The following is a 16,672-nucleotide window of genomic DNA, read 5'->3' as shown; positions in this document are numbered from 1 at the left end:
ATGAAACTGTTGGTGTATACAACATAATTACAATCTGAAAATGCACATCATCAAGAGGTTCAAGTATCTATATATGATAAATAAATAAAATAATCACACGACTTAGGCCTGCATTCAATCTAAAGGGCATTCTAGAGCGCAGTTGACAATGGGGCTTTTAAAGTCAATGTTAATCCCTCAGTCATTTTTTGTGGAGATGGCATTCATGTTCAACGCTGCAAATGTCGGCTCAAACGGAGGAAGCTTGTAAATGTCAAGCACTATCAAACCAAATAAAATTGTATTGGTCGCATACATGTGATTAGCAGATGTTATTAAGGGTGTGGCGAAATGCTTGTGCTTATAGCTCCAACAGTGCAGTAATATCTAACAAGTAATATCTAACAAATGGCACAACATATACCCAATACACACACATCTAAGTAGGAATGAATTAAGACTATATACTGTTGAAGTCGGAAGTTTACATACACCTTAGCCAAATACATTTAAACTGTTTTTCACAATTTCTGACATTTAATCCTAGTTAAAAAAACAGTTTTAGGTCAGTTAGGTTCACCACTTTATTTTAAGAATGCTAAATGTCAGAATAATATTGGAGAGAATTATTTAATTCAGCATTTATTTCTTCATCACATGCCCAGTGGGTCAGAAGTTTACGTACACTTAATTAGTATTTGGTAGCATTGCCTTGAAATTGTTTAACTTGGGTCAAACGTTTCGGGTAGCCTTCCACAAGCTTCCCAAAATAAGTTTGTGAATTTTGGCCCATTCCTCCTGGCAGAGCTGGTGTAACTGAGTCAGGTTGGTAGACCTCCTTGCTCGCACACGCTTTTTCAGTTCTGCCCACAAATTTTCTATAGGATTGAGGTCAGGGCTTTGTGATGGCCACTCCAATACTGTAACGCTCGTCTGATGAAGAATGAGGAGTGGACCAAAGCGCAACGTGGTACGTGTTCATGATTTTTATTTAACTCAGAACACTATGAACAAAATAACAAAGAGACAAACGAACAGTTCTGAAAGGTAACTAAACTAAACAGAAAACAACTACCCACAAAAACCATATGGGAAAAAGCTACCTAGTATGGTTCTCAATCAGAGACAACGATAGACAGCTGCCTCTGATTGAGAACCACACCCGGCCAAACAACAAAGAAATACAAAACATAGAAAATGAACATAGAATGCACACCCAAATCACACCCTGACCAAACCAAAATAGAGACATAAAACGTTCTCTACGGTCAGGGCGTGACAGTACCCCCCCCCCCCCCCCCCCCCAAAGGTGCGGACTCCGGCCGCAAAACCTGAACCTATAGGGGAGGGTCTGGGTGGGCATTTCTCCGCGGTGGCGGCTCTGGTGAGGGACGTCGACCCCGCTCCACCTCTGGTACGGCCCACTTAGGTGGCTCCTCTATAGTGGGGACCCTAGCCGCCGACCCCGGACTGGGGACCCTCGTAGTGGGCCCCGGACTGAAGGGCGCCTCTGGACGCTCCGGACTGAAGGGCGCCTCTGGACGCTCCAGACTGAAGGGCGCCTCTGGATGCTCCAGACTGAAGGGCGCCTCTGGACGCTCCGGACTGAAGGGCGCCTCTGGACGCTCCGGACTGAAGGGCGCCTCTGGACGCTCCGGACTGAAGGGCGCCTCTGGACGCTCCGGACTGAAGGGCGCCTCTGGACGCTCCGGACTGAAGGGCGCCTCTGGACGCTCCGGACTGAAGGGCGCATCTGGACGCTCCGGACTGAAGAACGACACTGTAGGCTCCGGACTTGAGGGCGTCGCTGGAAGCTCCGGACTTGAGGGCGTCGCTGGAAGCTCCTGACTGGAGGGCGTCGCTGGACGCTCCTGACTGGAGGGCGACTCTGGACGCTCCGAACTGAAGGGTGCCTCTGGACGCTCCAAAAAGTACAATCTTTGTCCCCATGCGCAGTTGCAAACCGTAGTCTGGCTTTTTTATGGCGGTTTTTGAGCAGTGGCTTCTTCTATGCTGAGCGGCCTTTCAGGTTATGTCAATATAGGACTCGTTTTACTGTGGATATAGATACTTTTGTACCTTTTTCCTCCAGCATCGATTTTCCCATGATGTCAAGCAAAGAGGCACTGAGTTTGAAGGTAAGCCTTGAAATACATCCACAAGTACACCTCCAATTGACTCAAATTATGTCAATTAGCTTATCAGAATCTTCTAAAGCCATGACATAATTTCCTCGAATTTTCCAAGCTGTTTAAATACACAGTCAACTTAGTGTATGTAAACTTCTTACCCACTGGAATTGTGATACTGTGAATTATAAGTGAAATAATCTGTCTGTAAAAGCACATGTCCTAACCGACTTGCCAAAACTACAGATTGTTAACAAGAAATTGGTGGAGTGGTTGAAAAACGAATTTTAATGACTTAAGTGTATATAAACTTCCGACTTCAACTGTAGATATGGATGAGCGATGTCAGAGCGGAACAGACTAAGATACAGAAGAATAGCTTAAAAAAACAGTATTTACATATGAGATGAGTAATGCAAGATATCATCGACCTAGCCAAGGCTTTCGACTATGTCAATCATCATATTCTTATCTGCAGACTCAACAGCCTTGGTTTCTCAAATGACTGACTCGCCTGGTTCACCAACTACTTACTTCTCAGACAGAGTTCAGTGTGTCAAATTGGAGGGCCTGTTGTCCAGACCTCTGGCAGTCTCTGAGGGTGCCGCAGGGTTCATTTCTCGGGCCAACTCTTTTCTCTGTAAATATCAATGATGTCGCTCTTGCTGCTGGTGATTATCTGATCAACCTCTACGCAGTTGACACCATTCTGTATACATCTGGCCCTTCTTTGGACACTGTGTTAACTAACCTCCAGACAAGGTTCAATGGCTTACGACACTCCTTCCGTGGCCTCCAACTGCTCTTAAATGCAAGTAAAACTAAATGCATGCTCTTCAACCGATCGCTGCCCGCACCTGCCCCCCCAGTCCAGCATCACTTCTCTGGACAGTTCTGGCTTAGAATATGTGGACAACTATGTGGACAACGCGCGAGAGGGGTAGCTCTCCATTTTAACTTTTGTCTCTTAATGAATAGGTTATGGTCCGGTTGAAATATTATCGATTATGTATGTTAAAAACAACCTGAGGATTGATTATAAAAAAACATTTGACATGTTTCTACGACCATTACGGATACTTTTTGGAATTTTCGTCGAAAGGAACAAGGCTGTAGTTTTCTGAACCTAACGCGCAACCCAAATGGCGTTTTTTTGTTATAAAGGTAATATTTATCGAACAAAAATAACATTTGTTGTGTAACTGGGAGTCTCGTGAGTGCAAACATCCGAAGATTATCTAAGGTAAGCGATTAATTTTATTGCTTTTCTGACTTTCGTGACCATGCTAATTTGGGGCTAGCTGTTGTAGCATTGATTGCTACACTCACAAAAGCTTGGATTTCTTTCGCTGTGAAGTATATTTTCAAAATGTGACACAATAGGTGGATTAACCTCTAACACCTCCCAAACCCGGATCCGGGAGCACCCCCATCAGTAGAAAAGCTACTAGCATAGCCTAGCATAGCGTCACAAGTAAATACTAGCATCTAAATATCATTAAATCACAAGTCCAAGACACCAGATGAAAGATACACATCTTGTGAATCCAGACATCATTTCTGATTTTTTAAATGTTTTACAGGGAAGACACAATATGTAAATCTATTAGCTAACCACGTTAGCAAAAGACACCACTTTTTTTACTCCAACAGTTTTTTACTCCATCAGTAGCTATCACAAATTCGACCAAATAAAGATATAAATAGCCACTAACCAAGAAACAAATTCATCAGATGACAGTCTGATAACATATTTATTGTATAGCATATGTTTTGTTAGAAAAATGTGCATATTTCAGGTATAAATCATAGTTTACCATTGCAGCCACCATCACAACTCGACTAGAATAACTACAGAGAGCAACGTGTATTACCTAATTACTCATCATAAAACATTTCTTAAAAATACACAGCGTACAGCAATTGAAAGACACAGATCTTGTGAATCCAGACAATATTTCAGATTTTCTAAGTGTTTTACAGCGAAAACACAATATAGCGTTATATTAGCATACCACAATAGCAAACATCACAACCGCATTGATTCAAGCCAAACATAGCGATTACGTATAAACCACCAAAAGATATTAATTTTTTCACTAACCTTCTCAGAATTCTTCAGATGACAGTCCTATAACATCATATTACACAATGCATATAGAGTTTGTTCGAAAATGTGCATATTTAGCGGCACAAATCGTGGTTATACAATGAGAAAAGTAGCAAAGCTGCCCAGAAAATGGCAGGAGAAATCTTTGAAGAGGCACCTATTCTAATCAGTAACTATTCCAAAACTTGACTAAAAAATACAGGTTGGACAGCAATTGAAAGACAAATTAGTTCTTAATGCAATCGCTGGGTTACATTTTTAAAATTAACGTTACTTCAAGCATACAGGGTGCGCTAAAGCGAGACCGCACCATAATTCATGGCGGAATTATTATCTGACATTTGTCAACATAAGTACGAATTAACAGCATAAAGACTGCTTACTATTAGCTGAGCTTCCATCAGAATCTTGGGCAAGGTGTCCTTTCTCCAGAACAATCGTCTTTGGGTTGAAAGATGTCCTCTTGTCCGGTCGAAATAGCCGCTAATGTTAGCCGCCAACTGGAGTGGTGTCCAACTCGTGAAAGCGCATGGCAAAGAAATCCCAGAAAATCGCAATAAACTGCTATAAACTGCTAAGTCGGTTTAAATTAACTACCTTATGATGTCTTTAACACCTATAACGAATAAAAACATGACCGGAGATATAGAACTACTAAAACGAAAGCGTTTGCAGGACGCCATTGTGATGTCTTCATGCGTCAAGCGCACCGTTGAAAAGGACGGTACTTCCGTTCCACGGTCTATATATAGGGCCCAGATTGCGCAATCCACTCCATTCAAATTCTCCCCGCTTACTGACATCTAGAGGAAGACGTATGCAGTGCATGTAGCCCGATGGCTTACATGGGGACTTATAAACTGACCTCAGAACAGGGACCTCGATTTCTGAAATCTCACTCCCTGACAGGAAAAGTGCTGCAGAATGAGTTCTGTTTCACTCAGAGAAATAATTCAAACGGTTTTAGAAACTAGAGAGTGTTTTCTATCCAATAGTAATAATAATATGCATATTGTACGAGCAAGAATTGAGTACGAGGCAGTTTAATTTGAGAACGATATTTTACAAAGTTGAAATGGCGCCCCCATAGGCTCAAGAAGTTAACAACAAGCTAAGCTGTGTTTTGGTATATTTCACTTGTGATTGCATGATTATAAATATTTGTAGTAATATTTTTGCATTTGGCGCCCTGCAATTCTAGCGGTTGTTAGGAAAGTGATCCCGCTAACGGGATTCGTGGCGCAGAGAAGTTAAAGTAGCCAGTGATTTCTAGTCTATGCCTATAGGCAGCTGCCTCTAATGTGATAGTGACGGCTGTTTAACAGTCCGATGGCCTAGAGATAGAAGATGTTTTTCAGTCTCCCAGCTTTGATGCACCTGTACTGACCTCTTCTTCTGAATGATAGTGGGGTGAACAGGTAGTGGCTCGGTGGTTGATGTCCTTGATGATCTTTTTGGCCTTCCTGTGACATCGGGTGCTGCAGGTGTCCGGGAGTAACAGATGTCGTACCAGGCGGTGATACAGTCCGACAGGATGCTCTCAAATGTGCATCTTGAAAGATTTGTGAGGATTTAAGGTGACAAGCAAATTTCTTTAGCCTCCTGAGGTTGAAGAGGTTCTGTTGCGCCTTCTTCACCAAACTGTCTGTGTGGGTGGTCCATTTCAGTTTGTCAGTGATGTGTACACCAAGGAACTTGAAGCTTTCCACCTTCTCCACTGCGGTCCCATCAATGTAGATAGGGGGGTGCACCCTCTGCTGTTTCCTGAAGTCTACAATCATCTCCTTTGTGTTGTTGACGTTGAGTAAGAGGTTGTTTTCCAGTTACCACACTCCCAGAGCCCTCACCTCCTCCCTGTAGGCTGTCTCGTCATCGTTGGTAATCAAGCCTACTACTGTTGTGTCGTCTGTAAACTTGATGATTGAGTTGAAGGCATGCTTGGGCATGCAGTCGTGGGTGAACATGGAGTACAGGAGGGGGCTGTACTCCATGATTAGTCCTTTGATTAGTTCCTGCGTGCAAGAGGGGTAGCTCTCCTTATGAACAAAGTCACCGTATCCGTGTATGCATCTAGATTATTTTCGCATGCTACTCGGAACATATCCCAGTCCATGTGATCAAAACAATCCTGTAGTGTGGATTGCTATTGGTCAGACCATCATTGAATAGTATGAAGCATGGGCACTTCCTGTTTTGAGTTTCTGCCTATAGGACGGGAGGAGCAAGATGGAGTCGTGGTCAGATTTGCCGAAAGGAGAGCGGGAGAGGGCCTTGTAAGCATCCCGGAAGTTTGAATATCAATGGTCAAGAGTCTTAGTAGCGTGAGTAGGACAATATCAATATGTTGATAGAATTTCGGCAACCTAGTCCTCAGATTTGCTTTGTTAAAATCCCCAGCTACAATAAAATGCAGCCACAGGATATGTGGTTTTTAGTTTGCATAAAGTCCAGTGAAGTTCCTTGAGGGCCGTCAAGGTTTTGGCTTGAGGTGGGATGTAAACGGCCGTGGCAATGACGGAGGAGAAATCTCTTGGGAGATAATATGATCGGCATTTAATTGTGAGGTATTCTAGGTAGGGTGAACAAAATGATTTGAGTTCCTGTATGTTCCTCGAATTACACCATGAGTCGTTACCATGAGTCGCAACCTTCTGCTTCCTGGAGAGATATTTATTCCTGTCTGCACAATGTACTGAGTATCCTGCTGGCTTTACCTACTCCAACAGAGTATCCCGAGAGAGCCATGTTTCCGTGAAACAAAGTATGTTACAGGCCCCGATGTCTCTCTGGAAAGAAATCCTTTGTTATACGACTGAACTTTAGCGAGTAATATACTCGGAAGCGGTGGGTGGTGTGCGCGCCTCCTAAGTTAAACCAGAAGACCGCTTCGAGTGCCTCTCCTCCGCCGGCGATGTTTTGGGTCGGCCTCTGGAATAAGTTCCATTGCTCTGGGGAGAGTGAACAAAGGATCTGCTCCAGGGAAGTCGTATTCCTGGTCGTAATTCTGGTAGTTCCGGTGATTTACCGCTGCTCTAATATCCAATAGTTCTTCCCGGCTGTATGTAATGACACAAAACATTTCCTGAGGTAATGTAAAAAATGCAAAGTTTTCTAAGAACTTGTCGCCATGCTGCAATCTCCGTCGGCGCCATCTTGTTCATCGATGTACGATGTGCCTTGAGATTAAACCCAGCCTTACTATAGTGAGATTAAACCCGGCCTTAGTGTAGAGTTATAACATCATAATATGAGCACAGGTCATCACAATGTGTATTTACACTAACAAATTACAAGACTTGTAGAGTCTCACATTCCCCATATAAACCTGGACCATACTCCAGACAGATGGTAACACACTGTAAACCCCAAGTTATTTTTAATTCAAATACTTCTAGTAAATTTTACTCAAAGTCAAAGATAGTTCATTATTACTTATAATGTTTACCTGGTACTAAATGAGAAGTCACAACTATGTTTATTTAAGATATGATAACAAATTAACTTTTTTTCCAGGATGCTCTACCGCAGGTAGATTTTTTGGAAATGTTTTTCATATCTGTGTTTTTGCATGTATATTCAGTGATTGATTGATTAAATGTTATGCTACACAAATATATATATTTTTTTATCCTAAAATAATCGAATCATTGTATTTTTGCACCTGTATTTATTTTTTTATGTAACCTTTATTTAACTAGGCAAGTCAGTTAAGAACAAATTCCTATTTACAATGACGGTTTACCCCGGGCCAAACTCGGACGACGCTGGGCCAATTGTGAGCCGCCATATGGACTACCAATCACCGCCGGATGTGAAGATTATTGAAAATGTTTGGGAAAGTTTGTAGAATTTTGCAACCCTACTTGCAGGCCTGATGTGGCCTACAAACTAAATAAGGCGTTATGATATATGCAATGGTTCAATTATAATATTTGCCTAAGAACTCACTTGGTGAAGGCCATGGGATTGAAAATTAACGACTTCAATAACCATGCCTCTGTCAAAAGCAAATAGAGGCATGGGTGGTAACTCCCACTCCCAATTCAATCGAAAAGGCAAGGCACACTGTGAAAATACTGGAGGCGTGGCTTAGTGGGGGCATTACATTTAAGCAGGGGCGCAACTTTGGATTTAGAAGTGGGGGAGACGTAATTGTTATTAATGTTTTTATCCAGTCGGGTAAACACTCCAAACAGCCTACCTGACTGCTCGGAGGCGTCCGCATGATCCTAAAGCACACCATTGCCTCGTTTTGTATCGTTTTGTATCACATTCCAATGAAAAAAATGGGGGGGGACAAAAATGTAAGTTGTGCCCCTGAAGTATACCTTAAACTGCATTTGTATTATTCATATGAAGGTAGTACTGCTCACTTCAGCTATTTAAATTTCTTAACTTGTTTTTTTTTAGGCAATCAGCTTCCTCAAAATGTTTGAGTTGCCAGAACTTATCCGGTTTTACAGTGTACTTTCAGTTTGACAGTCGAAACCAGAGTCCCTCTTATCACTTCCATGACTCTGACACGTTCTTGGCTGCGACACCGCCACACGTTTGGGATGCTTTATTGCTAAATATTGATAGACATCTGGTGCTCCATTCATCCACTATCAAAACCTAGGCCGTCAGTGAAGTGGGTCCAGCCCTCTTTCGACTGTCTGTCACCACACACACACACATGCACGCTCACACACACATACGACACCAAAAGCATATTAGCTGGATTACTGAGACAGGGAGAATATGTGCTTATATACTGAGTCTATATGGTGGTGTGGAGAGTTGGGTTGAAGGCATAGGTCTAGAACTGTCTAGAAGATATAGAAACGCACACTTATTAGGTGTCGTGTCGTTGGCTATGCCGGATTAAGTGATATGACATGCTATTCTATAAAATCCTTTCTCCGTAATTAATATTACCTGATTGAGCTAATCATGTAAATGTAATTAACTAGAAAGTCGGGGCACCACGAAATAATATTTATAGAGCTGTTATCTTCCGAATAAACTCTTAAAGACCTAGTAATATTTTACATCACCTTGCTATACGTCACCTTATTTCAGTCTCATCTGAAAGTTGTAAATTCTTGGTTATCTTCACGAACCCTGGCTAACAAGTTGAATCAGCAATACAAAATTGGGTTTAATTATTTATTTACTAAATACCTAACTAATCACACAGAATTACATATACACAGAATGAATCATACCTTGATTACAACTTACGTCATAAAGGAAAACGTCCCTAGCGGACGGAACAGATATGACAGCTGGTTACACAAAAGAAAAGGGGGCTGGGTTTGAGTGAAAGAGCGGGAAGACTTGAGGAACAAAGGGAGAAGCCATGCTATCGTAAATACAGTATCTTATGCATTCTAAATTACCGCCCATTTGGAAAAGGAAAATGCAATAAATATTTACTCTGAGCTGCGCTTCGGTAGGTTGGTGGTAGATGGAAGGCCGTGTTGCCCAACAGAGTCCTTTGAAGAATATCTCTGCTGGTAAATTGGATACGTAGTAACGTCGTTATGTAGTATACGGGATACTCTGTCTGTTCTTTCCTAGCCCACGTTTGCAGCTGCTGTTGCTACGGCTAGGAGGTATCACTTCTGTAGTGAATAAGAGTTCAAAGTACATACCATTCGCAACCAAAGCTCACGCTGAGGTTGGCTTCGTTCTGTAGTTATTATCTGAAACATTCTGACATCGGATCGTCATCCTAATGTACCCGGAACAGGAGGTTACATTTTCGTCAAGGCTTTATATAGTGGAGGGAGAAGGGTGTGTTTTCATAGTTTTATAACCCATGTCTCTTCACAGGGGCGGGCCATTGATTGAGCAGAGCCCTAACCTTGTGAAAAGCCAAATCTCTCATTTGGAAGCTAAAATTACATTTAATCTTTTCACCAATAATTTTATATTCAAACAATTAAATTACAGAACAATTCCATGTGAATCTGATAACTCTAATGTGTAGACTTTCCACTGTAGAGTTTGTCATCCTATCATTGATGAGAATGTCTCAGATGACAACCGAACTGACATCATATTCATTAAGTACCAACGCATATGTTCAACTGGTTGGATTACCAAAATATGGTTTATTTCACCCCACCTTCTGATGTTCCCAGAATCTCTATGTTAACCAAGGGATTTTCAAATGTCACATCAGTAGGGTAGAGAGAGGAAAAAGGGGGGAGAGGTATTTATGACTGTCATAAACCTACCCCCAGGCCAACGTCATTGTCACACCCTGGCCTTAGTTATCTTTGTTTTCATTATTATTTTAGTTAGGTCAGGGTGTGATATGGTGAATGTATGTGTTTTTGTAGTGTCTAGGGTGGTTGTAAGGTTAGGGGGTTTATTAGAGTAGTTGGGTTTATGTTTAGTATAGAAGTCTAGCTGTGTCTATGGTTGCCTGAAGGGTTCTCAGAGACAGATGTCATTAATTGTCTCTGATTGGGAGCCATATTTAAGGCAGCCATAGGCACTAGGTTTTTGTGGGTAATTGTCTGTGTCTATGTGTAGTGTTTGTGTCAGCACTATCTAGATTTATAGCTTCACGGTCGTCTGTTTGTTGTTTTGTTTCGTTTTCCTTCTGATAATAAAGAGAAGATGTATTTTTCACGCGCTGCGCCTTGGTCCTCTCTCTCTCCCTTCGACGATCGTGACAGAATTACCCACCAAACCCGGATCAAGCAGCGTGACAAGCGGCAACAGGATCAAGGCATCAAGGATTCATGGACATGGGAGGAGATATTAGATGGAAAGGGACCTTGGGCACAACCGGGAGAATATCGCCTCCCTCGTGAAGAGCTGGAGGCAGCGAAAGCCGAGAGGAGGCGATATGAGGAGGCAGCACGGAGGCAAGGCTGGAAGCCCGTGAGTACTACCCAAACATTTCTTGGGGGGGGGCTAAGAGGTAGTGGGCCGAGGGCAGGTAGGAGACCTGCGCCCACTTCCCAGGCTAACCGTGGAGAGCGGGAGTACGGGCGGACACCGTGTTACGCAATAGAGCGCACGGTGTCTCCTGTACGTGTTCATAGCCCGGTGCGGGTTATTCCACCTCCCCGCACTGGTAGGGCTAGATTGGGCATTGAGCCAGGTGCCATGATGCCGGCTCAACGCGTCTGGTCTCCAGTGCGTCTCCTCGGGCCGGTATACATGGCACCAGCCTTACGCATGGTGTCCCCGGTACGCCTACATAGTCCGGTGCGGGTTATTCCACCTCCCCGCACTGGTCGGGCGACGGGGAGCATTCAACCAGGTAAGGTTGGGCAGGCTCGGTGTTCAAGGGAACCAGTACGCCTGCACGGTCCGGTATTTCCGGCGCCACCTCCCCGCCCCAGTCCAGTACCACCAGTGCCTCCTCCACGCACTAGCCCTATGGTGCGTGTCTCCAGCCCTTTACCACCAGTGCCTAAACCACGCACCAAGCCTCCTGTGTGTCCCCAGAGTCCTGTGCGTCCTGTTGCTGCTCCCCGCACTAGCCCTGAGATGCGTGTCCTTAGCCCGGTGCCTCCAGTTCCGGCACCACGCACCAGGCCTACAGTGCGCCTCATCCGGCCAGAGCCATCCGTCTGCCCAGTGCCATCTGAGCCATCCGTCTCCCCAGCGCCATCTGAGCCATCCGTCTCCCCAGCGCCATCTGAGCCATCCGTCTCCCCAGCGCCATCTGAGCCATCCGTCTCCCCAGCGCCATCTGAGCCATCCGTCTCCCCAGCGCCATCTGAGCCATCCGTCTGCCCAGTGCCGTCTGAGCCATCCGTCTGTCCCGAGCCATTAGAGCCGCCCGTCTGTCCCGAGCCGTCAGAGCCGTTAGTCAGTCAGGAGCCGCTAGAGCCATTCGTCAGTCAGGATCTGCCAGAGCCGCCAACCAGACAGGATCTGCCAGAGCCGCCAACCAGACAGGATCTGCCAGAGCCGCCAACCAGACAGGATCTGCCAGAGCCGCCAACCAGACAGGATCTGCCAGAGCCGCCAACCAGACAGGATCTGCCAGAGCCGTCAGCCAGCCATGAGCAGCCAGATCCGTCAGCCAGCCATGAGCAGCCAGATCCGTCAGCCAGCCATGAGCAGCCAGATCCGTCAGCCAGCCATGAGCAGCCAGATCCGTCAGCCAGCCATGAGCAGCCAGATCCGTCAGCCAGCCATGAGCAGCCAGATCCGTCAGCCAGCCATGAGCAGCCAGATCCGTCAGCCAGCCATGAGCAGCCAGATCCGTCAGCCAGCCATGAGCCGTCCAGCCAGGATCCGCCAGAGCCGTCCAGCCAGGATCCGCCAGAGCCGTCATCCAGCCAGGATCCGTTCCTCAGTCCGGAGCTGCCGTCCCTCAGTCCGGAGCTGCCCCTTATCCTGGTGCTGCCCCTTATCCTGGTGCTGCCCCTTATCCTGGTGCTGCCCCTTAGTCCGGTGCTGTCCCTTAGTCCGGTGCTGCCCCTTAGTCCGGTGCTGCCCCTTAATCCAGTGGGGTTAAGTTGGCGGGTGGTCAGTTGGAGGAGGCTACGAAAGCGGGTAGTGACTATGGTGGGGTGGGGACCACGACCAGTACCAGAGCCGCCACCGTGGACAGACGCCCACCCAGACCCTCCCCTAGACTTTATGCTGGTGCGCCCGGAGTTCGCACCTTAATGGGGGGGTTATGTCACACCCTGGCCTTAGTTATCTTTGTTTTCATTATTATTTTAGTTAGGTCAGGGTGTGATATGGTGAATGTATGTGTTTTTGTAGTGTCTAGGGTGGTTGTAAGGTTAGGGGGTTTATTAGAGTAGTTGAGTTTATGTTTAGTATAGAAGTCTAGCTGTGTCTATGGTTGCCTGAAGGGTTCTCAATCAGAGACAGATGTCATTAATTGTCTCTGATTGGGAGCCATATTTAAGGCAGCCATAGGCACTAGGTTTTTGTGGGTAATTGTCTGTGTCTATGTGTAGTGTTTGTGTCAGCACTATCTAGATTTATAGCTTCACGGTCGTCTGTTTGTTGTTTTGTTTCGTTTTCCTTCTGATAATAAAGAGAAGATGTATTTTTCACGCGCTGCGCCTTGGTCCTCTCTCTCTCCCTTCGACGATCGTGACAGTCATGACATAGGCAAGGTGCTGGCTAGCGGAGTGGAAAACATCAAAATAAAGGAGAGCCGCACACTCTAGGAGTTCAGATGCAAAAATGTAATGTCCAACGTTTCGACAGCCAAGCTGTCTTCATCAGGGTATGATCAAACACTGCGGTATGACTCGTTTATATAGTGTCAAAAGACACAGGTGTCTGTAATCATGGCCAAGTGTGGCCTAATATCATTGGTTAATTATCAAATATTAATGGCATACAAAGAACAGCATACAAAAAAGGTCTAGAACTGAACAATAAATACATTGTTTGGTCTGAGTTTCGACTACATTTTTTGAGCAGTTTGTTTCAGAAGAGGAAATTGTTTGGAAGGAAGAAGGAGGAAGAATTCATACTTACGGTAACCCTTTCTATGAAGTACATACATGTAATGCTTTATAACATGTTTTATAATGTTACCGTTTGCGTTTAAAGTGTAAGTGAAAGAGGATGTTAATGCGCTTCATACTTGGGTGTGAATGGCTAGCTAGCTAGTGACAAGACTGCCTCTCTAAACAGGAATGCTACGGCTAAATTGCCTATCTACAGGGAGGGATTTGATAGAGCTGGGAGATAGTTAGCTAGCAGCAGTTGGCACTGTCAGACTTGTGTCCAAACAGGCATTCAATGCAGTTGAAAGTGATAAACAGCTTTGCTTTAAAATGATCGATCAGGCCGATTAAGACTTAGGAAATGTATGCCTTTCCTACGCACACCTTTCCTACGCACTTCTCAGTATTTGGTATTCAGACTTACCTTATTCAGTCGTGTAAAGTGCTCTGCAGTTGTGGCTACCTAGCGTGCTTTGAATAGGCCAACCGATTTTCTTGTTGAGTTTTCATTTAATAGGGGTTTAGGTACATGTATCTTAAACCATCAGTTTAAATACAGTGTACCTTTTAGTTTAGAATATTGTAGACAGTCTCAATAGAATATAACTACAGAACGGGTTCAGAATATTAGGGATCAATGAAAGAAATCCATATAAATATATGCCTATTCGTCTCCGTTTCAGCACCAATTGGTGTACATGGAATTATAATAGGGAGAATAGTGTACAATAGTAGCCTATACCCTTGTCTATTGCCTGCACTAACCATGGAACAGTGTGATGACATGGCCAAGATTGCGCCATGCATCACGTTCAAACAGTTACAGCTTCACTCCATAACGTTTTAATTAGCCTACATGTCTTTTTAATATATTATCTTGTTTGGGATCGGGGGCAGCCTTTTCACTTTTGGATGAATAGCGTGCCCAAAGTGAACTGCCTCCTACTCAGTCCCAGATGCTAATATATGCATATTATTAGTAGTATTGTATAGAAAACACTATGAAGTTTCTAAAACTGCTTGAATGATGTCTGTGAGTATAACAGAACTCATATGGCAGGCATAAACCTGAGAAAAAATCCAAACAGGAAGTGGGAAATCTGAGGTATGTAGTTTTTGAACTCACCCCTATCGAATACACAGTGGGATATTGGTTATTTTGCACTTCCTTGTATGTTTGAGAAATTTGATTTATGAGATTTCTGTTGATTTGTATTTGGCGCCCTGCTATTTCATTGGCTGTTGGCGAGGGGTTCCGCTAACAGGTTATCCACTGTTACTAATGATCCTCAGCAACAACCACACGGCCATGATGGCTTTGACAGAGGAAGCAAATGAAGGTTAACGAAACAATGTAATTAAGTGGAATGATAATGTAGGCTATATCAACTGAAGGGAAATAAAAATATATATATATTTTTAACCAGGTATGCTAGTTGAGAACAAGTTCTCATTTACAACTGCGACCTGGCCAAGATAAAGCAAAGCAGTGCGACACAAACAACAACACAGAGTTACACATGGAATAAACAAAACATACAGTCAATAAGACAATAGAAAAAAGTCTATACACAGTGTGTGCAAATGAGGTAAGATAAGGGAGGTAAAGGCAATAAATAGGCCATAGTGGCGAAATAATTACAATTTAGCAATTAAACACTCGGGTGATAGAGACTGGAGTGATAGATGATACACTGGATAATAATACACTGGAAGTTGAATATGTGTGGTTATTAGGTCTACTGACAGTTGATACGGATAGTGGCTAATATTTGACATGACAGAAATAGAAAGAGTTAGTAGGGGTAGCCTATAATGAAGACCTTCGAGAGTGCAAGTTAAAAAGCTGTACAATTTAAATTCAGCCTAATGGCACTGCATTTCATCAACTTTACTGTGGGAAAGTTGATATGCTGATATGCTTCAGTTTGCTGCCATTTGACTGGTTTTTCACGTTTGTTTCCAGCAATTCAAACAGATCTACAACTAGTGTAATTTATGTTTACAATTCCTTTAATCCAAACGGATTAGTAATTTACCCAGAATCGTGTTATTTCTATCTGAAAAAATGAAGTAGGTCCGCTATAGACCTTATTCATGGTTTCCGCACGCATAAAAGTTGCGGAACTATTAGGGAATTAAGTCAAGGTCAGAATAGGGCGTGTCTGTGGACACACCTCCGCCACATCTGAATTGATTTGATCTCCACTCCAAACGAATAGTGGGTGAATACCATGCTATTGTCATGCTTATGATCAAGGTCAGAATACGCATATAGAGAAAAGTGCATGTGTCACGTTCCTGACCTGTTTTCCTTGTTTTTGTATGTGTTTAGTTGGTCAGGGCGTGAGTTGGGGTGGGCATTCTATGTTAAGTGTTTCTATGTTTCTATGTGTTTCTATGTGTTGCCTGATATGGTTCTCAATTAGAGGCAGGTGTTTGACGTTTCCTCAGATTGAGAACCATATTAAGGTAGGCTGTTCTCAGTGTTTGTTTGTGGGTGATTGTTCCTGTGTCTGTGTCTACCACACGGGACTGTTTCGTTTGTTCGTTCGTTTGGGTAGTCTGTTCCTGTTTCATGCGTTCTTCGTGTTTATGTAAGTTCTTATGTTCAGGTCAGTCTACGTCGTTTGTTATTTTGTAATCAATTCAAGTGTTCATCGTGTTTCGTCTTTATTTAAATAAATCAGTATGTCATCATACAACGCTGCGTTTTGGTCCGACCCTTACTCCTTCTCCTCATCCGAGGAGGAGGAATTAGACAGCCGTGACAGAATCACCCACCAACAAAGGACCAAGCGGCGTGGGAGTAAGCAACAGCGATCGCAGGATTTCTGGACATGGGAGGAAATATTGGACGGTAAAGGTCCATGGGCACAGCCAGGAGAATATCGCCGCCCCAAAGCTGAGCTGGAGGCAGCAAAAGCAGAGAGGCGGCGTTTTGAGGAGCTAGCCCGGAAGCAGGAGAAGGATCTGGGCTACACTACGTGGGAGGAGATCGACAGGTGGGCGATCGACCCAAG

This window comes from Salvelinus namaycush, chromosome 13 (assembly GCF_016432855.1).
Source record: "Salvelinus namaycush isolate Seneca chromosome 13, SaNama_1.0, whole genome shotgun sequence".
Taxonomy (NCBI): domain Eukaryota; kingdom Metazoa; phylum Chordata; class Actinopteri; order Salmoniformes; family Salmonidae; genus Salvelinus; species Salvelinus namaycush.
The sequence above is the reverse complement of the archived record's forward strand: the minus strand, read 5'-3'. Positions refer to the sequence as shown.